Source organism: Pristiophorus japonicus, chromosome 14 (assembly GCF_044704955.1).
Source record: "Pristiophorus japonicus isolate sPriJap1 chromosome 14, sPriJap1.hap1, whole genome shotgun sequence".
Lineage (NCBI taxonomy): Eukaryota > Metazoa > Chordata > Chondrichthyes > Pristiophoridae > Pristiophorus > Pristiophorus japonicus.
In genome coordinates, this window is record NC_091990.1 from 4,964,108 (window position 1) to 4,982,514 (window position 18,407).

The following is an 18,407-nucleotide window of genomic DNA, read 5'->3' on the forward strand; positions in this document are numbered from 1 at the left end:
ACCAATGGTGGAGCGATTATAATCAGGGATGCTCAGGAGGGCAGAATTAGAGGAGCGCAGACATCTCGGGGGGTTGTGGGGCTGGAGGAGATTATAGAGATAGGGAAGGGTGAGGCCATGGAGAGATTTGAAAATAAGGATGAGAATTTTGAAATCGAGGCGTTGCTTAACCGGGAGCCAATGTAGGTCAGCGAGCACAGGGGGTGATGGGTGAGCGGGACTCGGTGCAAGTTAGGACACGGGGCAGCGAGCACATGGGGTGATGGATGAGTGGGACTTGGAGCGAGTTAGGACATGGGGCAGCGAGCGCAGGGGTGATGGGTGAGCGGGACTTGGTGCGAGTTAGGACATGGGGCAGCGAGCGCAGGGGTGATGGGTGAGCGGGACTCGGTGCGAGTTAAGACACGGGCAGCCGAGTCCTGTATTCCAACATTTGCATTGCATTTACCTGACTTATATTGTCATTTCTGAGTCCAGTACTGAGGCCAGATGTAGCATCGCAGCAGCTCCCTTAGACCGGAGGTCCAAGCTAGGACCTTCCAACTCAGAAACTCAAACAATCACTTTTTGGAGCATACGTTTTGTGTGGCTCAGTGGGCAGCACCCTCGCCTCCGAGTCAGGAGGTTGTGGGTTCAAGTCCCACTCCAGAGACTTAAACACAAAAATCCAGGCTGACACTCCCAGTGCAGTGCTGAGGGAGTGCTGCACTGTCGGAGGTGCTGTCTTTCAGATGAGACGTTAAACCGAGGCCCCGTCTGCTCTCTCAGATGGACGTAAAAGATCCCATGGCACTATTTCGAAGAAGAGAAGGGGAGTTATCCCCGGTGTCCTGGGGCCAATATTTATCCCTCAACCCAACATAACAAAAACAGATTATCGGGTCATTATCACATTGCTGTGTGTGGGAGCTTGCTGTGCGCAAATTGGCTGCCGTGTTTCCTACATTACAACAGTGACTACACTCCAAAAGTACTTAATTTTCTGTAAAGCGCTTTGGGACGTCCTGAGGTTGTGAAAGGCGCTATATAAATGCAAGTTTGTTTTTTCTTAAACAAAATAATGCAATAGTCTTTACCTTGTAGGAATTGAGATTTGGTCTTTTGATTTCTAAAATATAAATTTCTATAATAGTACGTGGCGATAAATGCTCACTGTGTTTTTGGACATTTTGTGGGAAATACTGTTCAGAAATATTCATTTATTTTTCATAAATTGAATGGAGAACCTGTTGGTTTAGAGAAACACTTTACACTGGAGCTGTGCCTTTATAAATATGGTTCTTAAACCAGTCCTGGGGCTGATCCAGGACCAGATTAGCAGCAAAGCACTTTAAACAAAGACGTCTGACTTTCATTTGCATGCAGTTAATCGAGTACAGTGACTTCTTTGTTGTGACAATGGAAATGACACACGCTCAGCTTAACTGTAGATATTGCTCCTTCATCGTCACTGGATCAGATTCCTGGGATTCTTTGCCTAACACTATGACAGTGCCAGTAACAGAAGCAGCCGAATTTTCGGGGGGGTGTGCGACTGAATTTTCGCCGCGATTCTGACCCTCCGCGGTGAAAATCTGCTCGCGAAGCCCGGTCGCGATCTTCGGGGCCTGGTTTGCGGCGTTTGGAAGCACCGGCGGGGAGAGCTGTGCCGGGGGGGTGATTGGAGCGTGGGCAGGTACAGCAGGAGCGGGGAGAGTCTGTGGAGGGACGTGATCGGGGCCCAGGAGAGGCGTGAGTTCAGGGCCAGGGGTCCAGGGGCAGCACGGGCCCAGCCCACACTGTGCGATATGTGCGCGCACTGGGTCCGTGCAGCAGAGCTGGTCTCCAGTCGTCCTGGTTAACCCTTGCCACTGGACCAAGACCTCGCTCTGTCAAGCCCGTGTGGTGGCTGGTGTGCAACGGCCACCCCATGTTATAAAAATCCACGCACAGGCATCTTCCACCCTTCAGGATGCAGTTCAGGATCCGGAACATTAGGTCCTGCATTGAAACACCTGTGAAATCATCCCTTTTTTGACACGGAAGCAAGTCATCCTCGTTTCGAGGAACCGCCTATGATGACGCTATGCTCAGAACACCGACAGGTAAAACCTCGGGTGCAGCCCTGCCAGTAACGGCAAAGTTGGAAAAGCTGCAAAAAAGGTAAGGTAAAGTGTTTTTTTGCAGCGATGAGTTAGTTAAGGGTATTGGCAATGTTTTTGTAATTTACTTTGAACTTCCACCCCCCCCCGCCCTGTCCCAAAGCCTCTCTCGCAGCGCTCCCGGCCCCGCGCTAAAGTTGGCGGGAATCCCGTTTTTGCGCCGCGAATAATCGTGGAACGCCTCCCTTTGCAATGTGCCCCTGGCGCTGACCCCAAAGACCCCAAAGTTAGGCAATAAATCGCTAACGGCACGAAAACAGTCATTTTCACCACCGCCTCTGTTTCCGCCCCGAAACCGAGAAACCTGAAAACCCAGCTGTTACAGTGCATGGGGAAGGCTTCACCATGTACCTCCCCACAGGCAATAAACGTGGCAGTTCCAGCAAACACCCACGTTATGAGAACAATTTATTAAAACAATATCCAGTTCTAAAAATGTTAATGGAATATTAGCCTAGAAATTACAGAGTGTGGTATTAGTGTCTTCGATTTTAGCGGCGGCATTAAACCAATTAAACCAGTTGATTAACACTTGGAATGTCATCCAAATGTATTAAATGTTTTCCAGCTATTATCAGCTAACAGTGATTTCCTGGCTGTGGCTTAATTTCTAATGTTAGCACACCGTTACATAAAAAGATCTATGACTATGTTTTGGGCAATTATTGGCACGTTGTTGGGCTGGAGATGGTTACAGAGATAGATGCATCTACCACAAAATCCTTTACAATTCTAGTTAGAACGGGAGATTGCTTCAATATTCGCAAAAAACTCTGAAATATATCCCAATAGAGTACTTTGACCCATGAGGAGAATGTCCGGAGGAATCGATGACTGCATGAGGCATCAATCTCCACTTGGCGGGCAGCCTAACTTCCTTTGAGCCGAGTAATACAAACAGCAGTCTGCTAACGTCACTGTTCGTAGAATCATACAAAGTTCCGGCACAGAAGACCATTCGGCCCATCGTGTCTGCCCCGGCTGACAAAGAGCTATCCAGCCAAATCCCACTTCCCAGCCGAGGTGTCTACTGTATAAAGTGCAACATCCCCACCGACACCTGGGAGTCCCTGGCCAAAGACCACCCTAAATGGAGGAAGAGCATCCGGGAGGGCGCTGAGCACCTCGAGTCTCGTCGCCGAGAGCATGCAGAAAACAAGCGCAGGCAGCGGAAGGAGCGTGCGGCAAAACTGACTCCCCTCCCACCCTTTCCCCCAACCACTGTCTGTCCCACCTGTGACAGAGACTGTAATTCCCGTATTGGACTGTTCAGTCACCTGAGAACTCACTTTTAGAGTGGAAGCAAGTCTTCCTCGATTCCGAGGGACTGCCTATGATGGTGATGACTTTCCAGCTCTTGGTCCGTAGCCCTGTAGGTTACGTCACTTTAAGTGCACATCCAAGTACTTTTTCAATGCGGTGAGGGTTTCTGCCTCTACCACCCTTTCAGGCAGTGAGTTCCAGACCCCCACCACCCTCTGGGTGAAAAAAGTTCTCCTCACATCCTCTCTAATCCTTCCACCGATTACTTTGAAGAAGAGTCCTGCAGCAATGACGCAGAGCAGGCAGGACCACCCCAGCAGATGTGACATTACCAATGGCCAGATAATCTCCAGCGACCCAATGCAAGGAGCATTTCAGTCCCACAAGACTTGCACTGACAGCCAGCAGCCAGTCATCTCACCTACTGATGCCACTTTAAAGGAGCACGAGGTTAAGGCATGCAAAAAACATGCAATGGTGAAACACGGTGCAATTTATTTTAACTGTTTCACACAGCTTTTAGCTGAGAGTGCAGAGTGAAGCGATTAGCATCTCAAAGATAGTTGAGTTAGTTCATAACAAAAACAAGTTTATCTGATCGTCATCACGGGAGCTTGCTGTGCGCAAATGGGCTGCCGTGTTTCCTACATTACAGCAGTGACTACACTTCAAAAAGTACTTCATTGGCGGTAAAGTGCTTTGAGACGTCCGGTGGTCGTGAACGGCGCTATATAAACGCAAGTCTGTTTTTCACATGGGATATGGTTGCTAAAGTTGTTTTGGGCCACTGTTTCCTGCACATCTTGAGAGAACTGCTGTGAGTTGCAACCATGTGGCCCACGCTGTCGTCATTGGTATTTCAGCAAGGATATCTTGTGGCTGATTGTCAACAATAACAGCAATTTGCAATTATACAACGCCTTTACCATAATGAAACGTCCCAGGGCGCTTCACAGGAGCATTATGAAACAAAATTTGACACGAAGCCACATAAGGAGATATTAGGGCAGATGAAAAGAGGTAAGTTTTAAGGAGCATCTTAAAGGAGGAGACAGAGGTAGAGAGGCGGAGAGGTTTAGGGAGGGAGTTCCAGAGCTTGGGGCCCAGGTAACAGAAGGCACGGCCACCGATGGTGGAGCGATTATAATCAGGGATGCTCAAGAGGGCAGAATTAGAGGAGCGCAGACATCTCGGGGGGGTTGTGGGGCTGGAGGAGATTACAGAAATATGAGGGAGCGAGGCCATGGAGGGATTTGAAAATAAGGATGAGAATTTTAAAATTGAGCCACATAAAGCAGAAATTAGGACAGATGACCAAAAGCTTGGTCACAGAGGTAGGTTTTAAGGAGCGTCTTAAAGGAGGAGAGAGAGGTAGAGAGGCGGAGAGGTTTAGGGAGGGAGTTGCAGAGCTTGGGGCCCAGGTAACAGATGGTGGAGCGATTATAATCGGGGATGCGCTGTTCCTGGCTGCGGGTGGGCCAATCCTCGCTCTACTGAGGTGCTGCCTCAGGGTGCCTGACGTGATAACGATAATGATGCTACAGAGGTCCTGTCCCTCTGGTCTGCAGCTAAACTGTCTGTCAATGGTGTCATAAACCAGTGCTGAAAAGTTCAAGTCTACATTCTACATGGTCCAACTAAGCTGTTGCCCATTTAAAAAGAAAAAAAGACTTGCATTTATATAGCGTCTTTCATGACCACCGGACGTCTCAAAGCACTTTACAGCCAATGAAGTACTTTTGGAGTGTAGTCACTGTTGTAATGTGGGAAACGCGGCAGCCAATTTGCGCACAGCAAGCTCCCGCAAACAACAATGTGATAATGACCAGATAATCTGTTTTAGTGACGCTGGTTGAGTGATAAATAATGGTCGCAGGACAGCTCCCCTGCTCTTCTTCGAAACAGTGCCAGGGGATTTTTTACGTCCAGCTGAGAGGGCAGACGGGGCCTCGGTTTAACATCTCATCCAAAAGACGGCACCTCCGACAGCACAGCACTCCCTCAGCACTGCACGGAGGGAGCCCAGATTTATCTGCTCAAGTCTCTGGAGTGGTTACTTGAACCCACAACCTTCTGACTCAGAGGCGAGAGGGTGCTACCCGCTGAGCCACAGCTGACACACACCGTGATTTGCTCAACCCAGAACATCCTGGCTGTGATTAAGCAGACTGGGCAGCACACCAGTTTCAATGTCACTAGCACTGATTTGCATCTTGAAATAAGCCTTCGGCCTATTTTGGGCAAGAGCACCAAAGGCTTCATGAAAAACGAATAAATGTGCGGTGATCTGGCAAGAGTGGGCATCACCTTATTTCCAAGCCTGAAATCATCAGCATGCACAGTTATCCAAAATCAGCCTTGCTACATCAAACAAGAACAGAGTGATTTTGAATAGTAAATACTCGATCATAGGATGTATTTATTGGTGACAGTTCAGTTTCAGTGTTGGGTTAATACGTACATGCATTTGGGGATGGCGAACAAGGCAAGGGAATACACATTAAATGGTAGGACACTAAGAGTTGAGGAACAAAGGGACCTTGGAGTGCAGGTCCACAGATCCCTGAAGTTGCAGGCCAGGTAGATAAGGTGGTTAAGAAGGCAAATGGGATACTTCCCTTTATAAGTTGAGGCATAAAATACAAGAGCAGGGAGGTTATGCTTGAACTGTATAAAACACCATTTAGGCCACAGCTGGAGTACTGCATGCAGTTCTGGTCACCACATTACAGGAAAGATGTGATTGCACTGGAGAGGGTGCAGAGGAGATTTACGAGGATATTGCCTGGACTGGAGAATTTTGGTTATGAGGAAAGATTGGATAGGCTGGGTCTGTTTTCTTTGGAACAGAGAAGGCTGAGGGGAGACCTCATTGAGGTGTATAAAATTATGAGGAGCCTGGATAGAGTGGATAGGAAGGACCTATTTACCTTAGCAGAGGGGGCATAGATTTAAAGTAATTGGTAGGACGTTTAGAGGAGATTTGAGGGGAAATTTCTTCACCCAGAGGGCGGTAGGGGTCTGGAACTCACTGCCTGAAAGGGTGGTAGAGACAGAAACCCTCAGCACATTTAAAAAGTACTTGGATGTGCACTTGAAGTGCCGTAACCTACAGGGCTACGGACCGAGAGCTGGAAAGTGGGATTAGGCTGGGTAGCTCTTGGTTGGCCAGCACAGACACGATGGGCCGAATGGCCTCCTTCTGTGCTGTAAATTTCTATGATTCTGTGATATAATACAATACGAAAACTTGTTCTATGTTCAGTGTCGACAGGAGACGGTAAAAATATAGCCACAAAATCCTTGAAGAGCGCAGCAACAAGACAGGAGTGATTAGGTGTGGTTTACTTCTTCAGCAAAAGAACATGACAGAAAGAAAAGCTAAACCACTTTTTGAAAATGTTCTACTATGTGGCTTAAGAAAATTCTTTGGTGAATGGCCCCACCCAGTATCTCTAAGCCGAAGGGAGGGTTATGGACCTCGGTGGCAGGAGAGAGGATCTGTCACAAGAATCAAAGAGCAAAAGTTGCAACAAAGAAGACAATGTGCATTCCGCGGTGACTGGCTCATCCTGACTCACCACTTGCCTGGATGAGTGCAGCTCCAACAACACTCAAGAAGCTGGTAAGATCCAGGACAAAGCAGTCCACTTGATCAGCCCCCCATCCACCACCTTCAACACTCACTCCCTCCACCACCGGCGTCCCCTGGCTGCAGTGTGCACCATCTACAAGATGCACTGCAGCAACTCGCCAAGGCTTCTTCGGCAGCACCTCCCAAACCCGCGACCTCTACCCCCTAGAAGGACAAGGGCAGCAGGCGCATGGGAACACCACCACCTCCACGTTCCCCTCCCAGTCACACCCCATCCTGACTTGGAAATATATCGGCCGTTCCTTCATCGTCGCTGGGTCACAATCCTGGAACTCCCTCCCTAACAGCACTGTGGGAGCACCTTCACCACACGGACTGCAGCGGTTCAAGAAGGTGGCTCACCACCATCTTCTCAAGGGGCAATTAGGGATGGGCAATAAATGTCGGCCTTGCCAGTGATGCCCAGAGCCCAAGAATTCATTCAAAAAAATCATGACTAACTATTGCCCGAGGAAACTCTGCCATTGACGTCAGCTGGTATAGTGGCCAAAATGGGGAGCCAAGCGATCAATGATCGGGTGGGTACAGGACTGAGGGGCAGGAGTGGAGATACTGATGAACTGCAAAATGTCACGGATTCAGGGTCGGGCGGGTGGGGGAATTGGGTGAACGATGGGGACTCGGGAGGGGAGGTGAGAAGTGAGAATGCAGCATAGACACAGCTCTAATTCCTCATACAGGGTATATAAAAAGAAAGACTTGGATGTATTGGTGTGGCTATTTGTACTGCCCTTTTGCGCCTCCGTCCTCTCGAGACTCTGCCCCCGATGCCTCCCACCCGGAACCGGACGTGGGACCCTGCAGTCAGTCCGACCCTGTCGTTGCTCCACGGGTTGTTCAACCGGGCCCCGAGCCTCCCGCTGAGCGGCAGTGGGGGTGTCAGGAGGGGGGGCGGAGAGAGAGAGAGAGAGAGAGAGAGAGAGTCTGGGGTGGGGGAGCGGGGGGTGGCAGGGAGAGAGAGAGAGCTGGGGGGTGGGGGGCGAGAGAGAGAGAGAGCCTGGGGGGAAAGAGAGAGAGAGAGAGAGTCTGGGGGGAGGGGACAGTGTGGGGAGTGAGAGCCTGGCGGGGGGGGGGAGAGAGAGCCTGTGGGCGGGTGGGGGGGGGGAGAGCTTGGGGGGGGGAGAAAGAGAGAGCCTGGGATGGGGAAGGTGGGGGGAGAGAGGGAGAGAGAGCCTGGGGGGGGGGGGAGGAATGGGGGGGAGAAAGAGAGAGCTCGGGTGGGGAGAGAGAGCCTGGGATGGGGTGTAGGGAGAGAGAGCACCTGGTGGGGGGAAGAGAGCCTGGGGGGTAGGGGTGAGTGAGAAAGAGCTTGGGAGCAGGGGAGATAGAGAGAGACATGGGGGAGGGGGGGAAGGGGAGGGAAAGGGAGACGGGATGGGAGGGGGGAATCGGAGGGGAGAGAGATTCTTCCAACCCCCTTTACACCCACACCAATTTCTCGGAAAGCTCGGCGTGAGTGTTACAAGGGATATGGTTGGGTGGATGAAATCCAGAAGTCACGATACTGTTACTATTCACTTCATACCCAATAAACCTGTAAACAATCCGCTCACAATGCCCCATCTATGGCGGGGGGGCGTGGGGGTAAGGTCATGCACTTGCGCTGGGGCAAGTTACTTCAGCTGGAATTTGGTGGCTTTTGGGGAGATCTATCCTCTGTGGCTTCTGAAGTCAAAATGGATCGAATTACAAATTGGAAAGTCAGTCAGAACTTGGGCTGGGCGGTTCCAGTTACACATTCCAGAGGAACTTCAGGGTGTGGCTTATCCTCCAAGGGGACCAGTCAGCAATAGGTCAAGTTATATTGGAAAGCCAATCAGAGACAAGGTGGCCATTTTGGCAGTACAAATAGACGCATCCTGCACTTTCACGGTGCCTTGGATCTCAGGTGTCTCAAAGCACTTTACAGCCAATAAAGTACTTTTTGGAATGTCGGAAATGTAGGAAACGCAGCAGCCAATTTGTGCACAGCAAGCTCCCACAAACAGCAATGTGATAATGACCAGATAATCTGTTTATTTGTTATGTTCATTAAGGGTTAAATATTGGCCCCAGGACACCAGGGATAACTCCCCTGCTCTTCTTCGAAATAGTGCCGTGGGATCTTTTACATTCACCTGAGAGAGCAGACGGGGCCTCAGTTTAACGTCTCATCCAAAAGATGGCACCCCCTCAGTTCTCCACTGGATTTTTGCACTCAAGTTTCTGGACTAGGTCTGTAGGACCTGAACCCACAACCTTCTGACCCAGAGGCAAGGGTGCTACCCACTGAGCCACAGCTGACACCATTGCTGATCACACTGTCTAGGTATGCACAAGTGGAATTTTTTTAATTTATTCGTTCCTGGGATGTGGGTATCGCCGGCAAGGCCGCTGTTTATTGCCGTTCCCTAATTGCTCTCGGGAAGGTGGTGGTGAGCTGCTTTTCTGAAGTGCTGCAGTCCGTGTGTTATTTGTGCTTTTCATTGGCTGTAAAGCGCTTTGCGACGGCTTGAAGTCGTGAATGGTGCTATATAAATGCAAGTCTTTCTTTTCTTATTCCTGACTGGTAGCTTTTGAAGAGAAAGCTGAGGAATTTAATTGGTTGGGTCCGTGTGAGAAGCGGTTTTGTGATTGGTAGCTGTTCCTACTTGACTATATTTGGGTGAATCCGATGGTTGCTTGAGCCAATCAAGTAAGAGTGACAGTAATTTTGGAAGTGTGCTGAGCAGCTTGTGTGTACAGCATCTGGAAATGTGACGTAAACTTTCCCAGCGTGATGAACCTGTGATGATTGCAAAACAATTTTAATGAAGTAGATTGCAAGCAGGATGCTGGGGATTATGGGAATGAGTGGGCAAAGGGCCCTCTGTGTGCACTGGCTGTCTCACACTGTTAGCTGAGCCACACAGAGCTAAAAATATTACAATCCTGTACACGCCACAACAGCAACGGCCAACGTTGGCAGGTTTGAGCTCATTAATTGCAAGGTTAGCAGCTTAACAAGCAGTTCAGAGGAATTACTGTCGGTGAATTCAGCTTAGCATTAATTTTTCATAGAATTATATAGAATGTACAGCACTGCAACAGGCCATTTGGCCCAACTGGTCCCTACTGGAGTTCATGCTCCACACCAGTCTCCTCTCACCCTTCTTCATCTCAGCCTATCAGCATTTCTTTCTATTCCTTTCTTATTCAGTACTTACCTAGGTGCAACAAAGGTTCACTAGATTGATTCCTGGGATGAGAGGGCTGTCTTATGAGGAGAGATTGTGTAGATTGGGCCGATACTCTCTGGAGTTTGGAAGAATGAGAGGTGATCTCATTGAAACATGCAAGATTCCGAGGGGGATTGACAGGGTAGATGCTGAGAGGTTGTTTCCCCCGGGCTGGAGAGTCTAGAACCAGGGGTCACAGTCTCAGGATAAGGGGAAGGCTATTTAGGACTGAGATGAGGAGGAATTTCTTCACTCAGAAGGTTGTGAATCTTTGGAATTCTCTGCCCCAGGGGGCTGTGGATGCTGTATCTCTGAGTATATTCAAGGCTGAGATTGTTAGATTTTGGAATCTAGGGATAGGGAGATCGGGCGGGAAAGTGGAGTTCAGGTCAATGATCAGACACGATCTTATTGAATGGAGCAGGCTCGAGGGGCCATAGGGTCTACTCCTGCTCCTATTTCTTATGTTCTTATGTTCCCCTTAAATGCATCAATGCTTTTCACCTCAAGCACTCCCTGTGGTAGTGAGTTCCTCTTTCTGATCCCTCTCTGAGTGAAGAAGCGGTCCAGCTTCCTGTTGCACCCACCACACCAGCCGGCAATGTATTCCAGAGGCTCACTGCTCTCTGGGACGTTGCATAGCAGTGTGCGGTGGCCTGGCCCGGCCCGAAAATCGGCGCGGTCCCAGTCTGCAAGACCATCAGCAGGCCAGGGCCATCAGAGGGAGCCGTATGCGGCGGTGCTACTACAGGGAGCAGCGCGTACTGCTGCAGGAGGGCGACGGCTGACTGGAGCATGTGCAGGTACTGCGAGGTCGGGGTGAAGGAGCGGCAAGAATTCGTAGAGTGACGTGATCGGGGGCCTGGGTTCAGGGGCAGCACAGGCCAGCCCACACTAGGCCCGTGCAGCAGAGCTGGTCTCCATTCGTCCTGGTTAATCCTTGCCACTGCACCAAGACCTAGCTCTGTCAAGTCCGTGTGGTGGCTGGTGTGCAACGGCCACCCCATGTTAAAAAAATCCACCCACAGGCATCTTTCCACCCTTCATTGAAACAACTGCGAACTCATCCCTTTTTGGCATGGAAGCAATCATCCTCATTTCGAGGGACTGCCTATGATGATTATTGCTTTTCATAGCAGTTGTGCAAAACGGAGTGTCTCGCTGGACCATTTAAGAGTCAACCCCATTGCTGTGGGTCTGGAGTCACATATAGGCCAGACCAGGTAAGGATGGCAGATTTCCTTCCCTAAAGGGCATTAGTGAACCAGATGAGTTTTTACAACAATCTGGTCGTTTCATGGCCACAATTACTGATACTGACTCTTTATTCCACATTTAAATTCCCCAGTTGAACTGGATCATTGGTACAAGCCTCTTGCTTTCTGGCCCAATCACATATCCACTATACTACCGTTCCCGCATGGCTCACTGAGAGAGGCACTGGAGGCAGTTAGCATTGTGAGTCAGCCAGGAGAGAAAAAAAAGACTTTACTCTCAAGATATTTAACCAATCCAATCTGAAGTGATTTTTTTTTTTATTGACACTGTCCAAAATTGCTCCACGTTTTCTGATCTTTCCACAAACTGACCCTTATGCACACAGTCAGTGACTAATGTGTATATTCAGATTTGTTTAAAGAGGAATAGTTATGTCCGCTGTCAATATTTTATTCGTAGGCCAAGTGTGTTGGACTGTAGACAGCTGTGTTATGCGGCAGTCGAGCTTGTGATACAGCCAAGTTCATTCCACACAAGTTCTCCCAATTGGGACCCATAATCCAGAGTACCGGCTGCAAATTATTGACCTTGCTAATAGCTCATAAGTATTTCACAATTAAGTAATGCACTTTGAATAATGAGGCCTACTTTGGATCATTCGCGATGGGAAGCCTGGACTCTATAGTCCACAGCAGTAGCTGAGAGGTACTGTCATATTCCAAGGTGAACGGCTTCACAACGCAGCTGTACATAACAACAGCAACTTGCCTTTATACAGCTCCTTCAATGTAGTAAAACATTCCAAGGTGCTTCACAGGAGCACATGGATTGCTGCAGTTCAAGATGGGCAATAAATGCCGGCCTTTACAGTTACACCCATATCCCCAGAATTGACAACGAGCTACATAAGGAGAAATAAGGACAGATGACCATACGCTTGCTCAAAGAATTAGGTTTTAAGGAGAATCTTAAATGGAGAAAGAGAGGTAGAACATAAGAACATAAGAAATAGGAGCAGCAGTCAGCCATACGGCCCCTCGAGCCTGCTCCGCCATTCAATAAGATCATGGCTGAACTGATCTTGGCCTCAACTCCACTTCCCTGCCTGTTCCCCACTATATTTCAAGAATCTGTCGATCTCCGCCTTGAATATACTCAATGACCCAGCCTCCACAACTTTCTGGGGTCGAGAATTCCAAAGATTCACGACCCTTTGAGAGAAGAAATTCCTCCTCATCTCCATCTTAAATGGGCGACCCTTTATTCTGAAATGATGCCCCCAGTTCTAAATTCCCCGAGGAGAAACATCCCCTCAACATCTACTCTGTCAAGCCCCTGTCAAGATAGAGAGGTTTAGGGAGGGAATTCCAGAGCTTAGGGCCCAGGCAGCTGAAGGCACGGCCGCCGATGGTGGAGTGATTAAAATTGTGGATGTTCAAGAGGCCAGAATTAGAGGAGTGCAGATATCTCGGGGGGTCTGGAGAAGATTACAGAGATAGGGAGGGGCGAGACCATGAAGGGATTTGAAAACAGGGAGGAGAATTTTAAAATTGAGGCGTTGCTTAACTGGGAGCCAATGTAGGTCAGCGAGCACAGAGGGTGATGGGTGAGCGGGACTTGATGCGAGTTAGGACACAGATCAGCGAGCACAGGGGGTGATGGGTGAGCGGGACTTGATGCGAGTTAGGACACGGGCAGCCGAGTTTTGGATCACTTCAAGTTTATGGAGGGTAGGATGTGCAAAGCTCTGAACAGTTGGCAGATGATTCTGTTGTTGAGAAAACTATCGACATTTCTCATTACCTATTAGATAAAAGCACTGCCCATCTCAGGTTTGATCCCCTATTTTGTAAACTAATCGGTCAGTCATTGTGTGGGATGTTACATTTAGCCTCAGCACCCTTGGGCTATGGAGAGAGGGGAAACAAATCAGCTCTTTCTGTTGTTTGCTGTCCAGTGACCTCCGCACCCCCAGGAGAAAATGCGCACTTTGTCAAATTCCCGCTAATCTCAATGTCCTGCCTCTTGTAGCCATAAAAATGCTGTGGCTACAAGAGCAGGTCAGACAGAGGCTGGGTATTCTGTGGTGAGTGTCTCACCTCTTGACTCCCCAAAGCCTTTCCACCATCTACAAGGCACAAGTCAGGAGTGTGATGGAATACTCTCCACTTGCCTGGATGAGTGCAGCTCCAACAACACTCAAGAAGCTCAACACCATCCAGGACAAAGCAGCCGCTTGATCAGCTCCCCATCCACCACCTTCAACACTCACTCCCTCCACCACCGGCGCACCGTGGCTGCAGTGTGTACCATCTACAAGATGCACTGCAGCAACTCGCCAAGGCTTCTTCGCCAGCACCTTCCAAATCCGCGACCTCTACCACCTAGAAGGACAAGGGCAGCAGGTGCATGGGAACACCACCACCTCCACGTTCCCCTCCAAGTCACACACCATCCTGACTTGGAAATATATCGGCCGTTCCTTCATCGTCGCTGGGTCACAATCCTGGAACTCCCTCCCTAACAGCACTGTGGGAGCACCTTCACCACACGGACTGCAGCGGTTCAAGAAGGCGGCTCACCACCACTTTATCAAGGGCGATTAGGGATGGGCAATAAATGCCGGCCTTGCCAGCGATGCCCATATCCCGTGAATGAATAATAAGTAACAGATGAACAATGACTACTTAGCCAGAGGGCGGTCAACAACCACAGAACTGTACTCAGCATGACTGTAACTTCAAGAGAAAACTGGGGGAAGATTTATCATTGCGGAGATTCCCTTTAACCATTTTATTCTCTTATGACAAATCTTCATGCTTTGCAACATACAAGACCTCTTTCATTGCAACAGGGAATGCTATTCTATCCGCTAAGCATTTCATTAATGAGCTAAGGGACTTACAAGGGAAAGAAGAAAAAATTGTTTATTCCATCCATATGTGAAGTATAGAAATACTTTCCTGCATTATTCTTCAAGTAATTCATGCTCATTACATTAAAGAAAACCTCTGCCACCTCATCATCATCATAGGCAGTCCCTCAGAATCGAAGAAGACTTGCTTCCACTCCTGAAATGAGTTATTTGGTGGCTGAACAGTTCAATACGAGAGCCACAGACTTTGTCACAGATGGGACAAATAGTCGTTGAGGGAAGGGGAGGGTGGGACTGGTTTGCCGCACGCTCTTTCCACTGCCTGCGCTTGGTTTCTGCATGCTCTCGGTGATGAGTTTCGAAGTGCTCAGTGCCCTCCCGGATGCACTTCCTCCACTTAGGGCGGTCTTTGGCCAGGGACTCCCAGGTGTCAATGGGGATGTCGCACTTTATCAGGGAGGCTTTGAGTGTCCTTGTTTCTGTTGCCCACCTTTGGCTCGTTTGCCGTTAAGGAGCTCCGAGTAGAGCGCTTGCTTTGGGAGTCTTGTGTCTGGCATGCGAACAATGTGGCCTGCCCAGCAGAGCTGATCGAATGTGGTCAGTGCTTCAATGCTGGGGATGTTAGCCTGGACGAGGACGCTGATGTTGGTGCATCTGTCCTCCCAGGGGATTTATAGGATCTTGCTGAGACATCGTTGGTAATATTTTTCCAGCGACTTGAGGTGTCTACTGTACATGGTCCATGTCTCTGAGCCATACAGGGTTATTACTACGGCCCTGTAGACCATGAGCTTGGTGGCAGTTTTGAGGGCCTGGTCTTCAAACACTCTTTTCCTCAGGTGGCCAAAGGCTGCACTGGCACACTGGAGGCGGTGTTGGATCTCGTCGTCGATGCCTGCTCTTGTTGATATGGGAAGTGGTCCACGGTGTCCAGGGCCGCACCGTGGATCTTGATGACTGGGGGGAGGGGGACAGCGCTGTGCGGCGAGGACAGGCTGGTGGAGGACCTTTGTCTTACGGATGTTTAGCGTAAGGCCCATGCTGTCGTACGCCTCAGTAAATACGTCGACTATGTCCTGGAGTTCAGCCTCTGTATGTGTGCAGACGCAGGCGTCGTCCGCGTACTGTCGCTCTACCACCTAGAAGGACAAGGGCAGCAGGCGCATGGGAACACCATCAACTGCAAGTTCGCTGTTCCTTCATCGTCGCTGGGTCAAAAATCCTGGAATTCCCTCCCTAACAGCACTGTGGGAGTACATGCAGCGGTTCAAGAAGGCAGCTCACCGCCACCTTCTCAAGGGCAATTAGGGATGGGCAATAAATGCCAGCCTTGGCAGCGACGCCCACATCCTAGGAACGAATTTTTAAAAAAATAACCTCAGCATTAATTTACTGGTGAGCTTTTCAGGCCATTCAATTCTCCTCATATCATGAATAGTCAATAAAGATTTCCGTCTCAGGAAATAAAGTTTAATCATTACAATTGATTCAGAAAGAAGAAATTGAAGTAATTTATCAAATAAAATGTAATCTGATTGATTGGTGAACATTACGGCTTCCACTACAACAATACAAAACTGGAACAAAGGATGGAGTCAATTCTTTTTAAACACAGAGCCGAAGGTTGGATAATAGTGGATTTATATCCTTCCTTTCATCTGTGCACCTGGTTCAAACCCAACCGACCGGTGAGATAAGGGGATTATGCAAATTCGGTTTAGATCATTTCAGTACTTCCCAGTAAAACTCCCCCATGACTCAACACAGATTGTGTGACACACCACACCCCCATATATTCTAGCAAAGGCACGCATTCGATCCCAGTGGAGTGCTGAGTTCATCGATCTTCCGTGGTAAGAAATTGCGGTAGGGGAGGAGGGGGAGCAAGGGGAAGTATCAAGATAGAGTTCCTATTCTTGATCATCTCTTTAAACCTACCTCTTTGACCAAGCTTTTGGTCATCTGCGCTAATTTCCTCTTATCTGGCTCGGTGTTAAATTTATTTTTTTGTTTTATAACACTCCTGTGAAGCACCGTGTGCGCACTAGGTCCGTGCAGCAGAGCTGGTCTCCGGTCGTCTTGGTTAACCCTTGCCACTGGACCAAGACCTCGCTCTGTCAAGCCCGTGTGGTGGCTGGTGTGCAACGGTCACCCCACGTTAAAAAAATCCACGCACAGGCATCTTCCACCCTTCAACATGTAGTTCGGGATCGGGAATATTAGGTCCTTCATTGAAACACCTGTGAACTTTTTGACCTGGAAGCAAGTCATCCTCGATTCGAGGGACTGCCTATAATGATGCACCGTGGGAAGTTTTATTACGTTAAAGGCGCTATATAAATACAAGTTGTTGTTATGATCCTGCGACATCTGTTGGATTGCGCGTGTGTGGAATTTGAATGAGGACAGGATGGTGCCCAGCTGCAGTAGCTAAATAGCCACCTGGACGAGGCAGAATTGGTCTGATATCTTGTCAACGTCAGGAACATTTTCATAGGAGGGTAAAATGGTCAGGAAAGACCATTCAGTACAGCAAACAAACTTTACATTCAGTACAGCAAACTCCTCAAATTCTGGCTTCTTGAGCATCCCTGACTATAATTGCGTAACCATTGGTGACCGTGCCTTCAGCTGCCTGGGCCCTAAGCTCTGGGACTCCCTCGCTAAACCTCTCCGCCTCTCTCTCCTCCTTTAAGACGCTCCTTAAAACCTACCTCTTTGACCAATGTGCCCTAACCTAATTGTCTCCTTGTGTGGCTCGGTATCAAATTTTGTTTGACAACACTCCAGTGAAGCACCGTGGGAAGTTTCACTATGTTAAAAGCGCTATATAAATACAAGTTACTGAGCTAAGTAGCAAATAATTAAGCTTTAAGTGTCATTGTTCCTTGAATTCAGGTAAAGAAATTGGATAAATTCAAGTCATGATTACAGGTCAATACCAATTGTTGGTAATCACAAACGTTTAACCAGAACAATTTTGATAGGAAAAAATAAATTAGTAAATGCTTAAAATTATCTTCCCAAAAGTACAATGCAAAAGTAGCTGTTAGAGGCACCAACTTTCCAATGAGACATTAAATGGAGGCACTGACCACTCTCTCAGATGGAAATGAAAGATCCCACGGCATTATTCAAAGAACTGGGGTATTTCCCCAATGTCCTAGTTAACATTAATCCCTCAGTTAGATATATTCAAAAGAGAGTTAGATGAGGCCCTTACAGCTAAAGGGATCAAGGGGTATGGAGAGAAAGCAGGAAAGGGGTACTGAAGTTGCATGATCAGCCATGATCTTATTGAATGGTGGTGCAGGCTCAAAGGGCCGAATGGCCTGCTCCTGCACCTATTTTCTATGTTTCTCTGGTCTACTTCACCGCTGTCTATGGGACCTTGTATGCAATAGCAGCAGCATTTGTCTACATTACATCAGTGCAAGACACTTCCCGAGGACAATAATGGAACTACACTAATACATTTTCTTTCTCCAATCTCCACTCGACACAATTATTCCTCCCTCCCCCCCCCAAATGGTGGATATGAATACTGCCCTTGATCTTAACTCCATGCACACTACACCACAGGAGATTTACTAGATAATTCAAAAATTTTCAGTCTTTGATCTACTGTACTCATTTCAATGAAGTGTTACGGGGCTAGGTTATTGGCTAACTAATTTCAACATATTGCCGACTGCAACTTGCAAACTTTACACCAGTTGGACGACTGCTCACATAATCGAGAAAGGCCCATTTATGGTAAGAGAAAGAACACTGGCACTGATGATTGGTCCATTGTGTAACGCGAGTGGGATTAAGTGGCTCATTGGAAATAAAAAGCAGACTGGATTACTGGACATTAGAAAGTTTGCACATCAATTGATAAGTCTCGAACCAAACACTTAACAACCCCCTAAAGAATACAGCTGCTATTCAGTTATGTCACCATTTGGTACAAGAATCCTGCATAACTGGTTGTCTTATTCAAAACCATTAGTTGATAAAGATAAGCTTTGAAGAAACCTGTATATTTTAATTGTGATTACAATTTTCTCTTTATT